The sequence below is a fragment of the Vombatus ursinus genome, unplaced genomic scaffold (assembly GCF_900497805.2).
Source record: "Vombatus ursinus unplaced genomic scaffold, bare-nosed wombat genome assembly UNPS02014772.1, whole genome shotgun sequence".
NCBI classification, from domain to species: domain Eukaryota; kingdom Metazoa; phylum Chordata; class Mammalia; order Diprotodontia; family Vombatidae; genus Vombatus; species Vombatus ursinus.
Genome location: NW_020954550.1, coordinates 36,739,034 through 36,741,609, shown reverse-complemented (window position 1 = coordinate 36,741,609; position 2,576 = coordinate 36,739,034).

The window sequence follows — 2,576 nt, the reverse complement described above, 5'->3', positions numbered from 1 at the left end:
ATTATATATATATATATATGTATGAAGTGTTTTGCAAACCCTAAAGAACTAAATCAATATCAATGTCAATGGTTGAGAGACNTATATATATATATATATGAAGTGTTTTGCAAACCCTAAAGAACTAAATCAATATCAATGTCAATGGTTGAGAGACAGCTGGCCTCTGAGTCAAGAAGACCTGGGTCCAAGTACTGCCTGTCACAGACTGATTCTGTGACTCTGAGCAGGTCATTTACCCTCTCAGTTTTCTGATCAGTTCTTCCATACTCTGAGTTGGAGAGAAGATGCCCATCTGTACTTGTGGAGGGAGTTTCCTCACCTGGGAATCTCTTATCTCAATGAAATCCCTGCTCGATTCCCTATCTTTATTATTATTATTTATCTCACAAGGTGGCTATAAGTGTTAGGTAAATGTTAGTAGGTCCTATGAGAAGGTGGGCATGGCAAGACCCAGTCTTGATCTACATCTCCCTGGTCTACACTTTCTAACAGACAGACCCTAACAAAATCACGGTTCTTCTAAAATCATTCAGAAACAGAGGGAGCAGAATTTTGATTGGTGTTGGGAAAGGGGGGGTAAAAGGGGGAGGGATTTTACTGTCACCATGGTGTTATTCTGGTTTCAAGAAAAGTTCAAGATTCCAGTGACTTGACCTGAAGTGTGATTGAACCAATGAAACCGTCTTAACCCATTGTTTACCACTGTGACTGAGAACAGCTGCTGACAGAAAGTCTAGGAGATACTGGTTTACAAGTGTACCATGGGCTTAATAATAACAAGAGCTGATATTTATATAGTACTTGCTATGTTCCAAGCACTGTGCTAAACACTTTACAAGTATTATTACAATTTATCCTTATAGCAACTTTGGGAGGTAAGTACCATTATAACCCCTATTTTGTTGTTCAGTCATTTCAGTTGTTTCTGGCTCTTCATGACCCCATTTGGGGTTTTCTTGGCAAAGATACTGGAGTAGTTTGCCATTTCCTTCTCTGGTTCGTTTTATAGAAGAAGAAACTGAGGCAAACAGGGTTAAGGGACTTGCCCAGGATCACATGTGTGTTGTAAGTGTCTGAGGCCAGATTTGAACTCAGGAAGATGAGTCTTCTTGACCCCAGACCTGGCACTTTATCCACTGTGCCACCAAAACTTGAGATTAAGTCACTTGTCCAATATCATACTGCTAGTGAATGTTTGAGGCTGGATTTCAGCTCAGGTCTTCTGACTCCAGGCCAAGTGCTCTATTTACCAAGTTACCTAGATGCCTTACCTGGGTCCCTGGACAACAGACCTAGTCAACCTCAGGAAGGAGATAGTAGATCCTCATTGCCTTTTATTGGAGCTTCCTTTTTTAATTTAACCAGAAGGAGCCTGAATCTGTTGTCTATCCAGTCCCACACATTGAGGTTCTCTCTATAGTTGCATTTCAATTTTTTATCTCATAGTTTTCCTGCCTTATTCTTTTCCTTTATCAACACTTTTGTTCTTAGAAACAATTAAAATGTTCCTAGAGGCATGTTTTGAAAACCTACACCAAAATGAAACAATAATAAGTATGCTCTGACTCCCGACAAGTCTAATTGAGTTTTCTGGGTGTCACTTGAAGCTGGAATTGAGAGGCAACTTGTTTCAGTGCAGAGAGGGTTGCTTGAGGCATGAGTGGGCCAGGCTTAGAACCTGAGCTTTGCTACTCACTACCTGTTAAGTTGGGGAAAACCACTCTCTCTCAGGGCCAATTATCATGATTAATTCTCCCCTATGGCTTTTTCAGATAGGGGTTTGATGGATAGAGGGCCAGCCTTGGAGTTAGAAAAACATGATTTCATATCTTGCATGTGACAAATGCTAAGTATGTGACCCTGGGTAAGCCACTTAACCCCTTAGTGTCCTAAACAAGCATCTGGGACCATGAGTTATAGAGGAGATACTTACCTACATTGGTAGGGGGACTTTCTACACTAAGGGTTCCCTGTAGTTCTGAAACAAATGGGTAGGGATGGTCTGGCAAGCTTTCCATAGAAGGTAATTTTTTTTTTCCTAAAGCAAATCTAAACAATTATTTTTCACTAGTTGGAGGATACTTCCTGCTCAGTCCTGCTCCCATATGAGGCACAGCACAAAGTGAATGAGTAGTTAGATGGCTATAATGAATAGAATGCTGGATTTGGGAGTCATAAAGACCTGAGTTCAAATGCTGCTTCAGCTTACTAGCTGTGTGACCTTGAGCCCTTGCTTAACTCACTTAACTTCCCTCAGCCTCAGTTTCCTCATCTGCAAAAAGGAGGTAAGAATAGCACCAATCTGACAGGTTATTGAAAGGATTTAATGAGATGGTTTATGTAAAACATTTTGCAAACCTTGAAGCACTATATAGATGTTAGCCTTTTTATTATTGTTATTATTATTATTAATTATCATTATTTCTTTGGTAGTTCTGCCTCTCTTGCCTTAAGACACTAAATTTCAGTCTACAATTGCTTTCCCAGGACCCAGTGTTGTAATTCAAAGCAAACCTCTTGTTTTTGCAACTTGTACTGTTGGGCTCATCACTCTGTAAATCTCTGCCTGGATC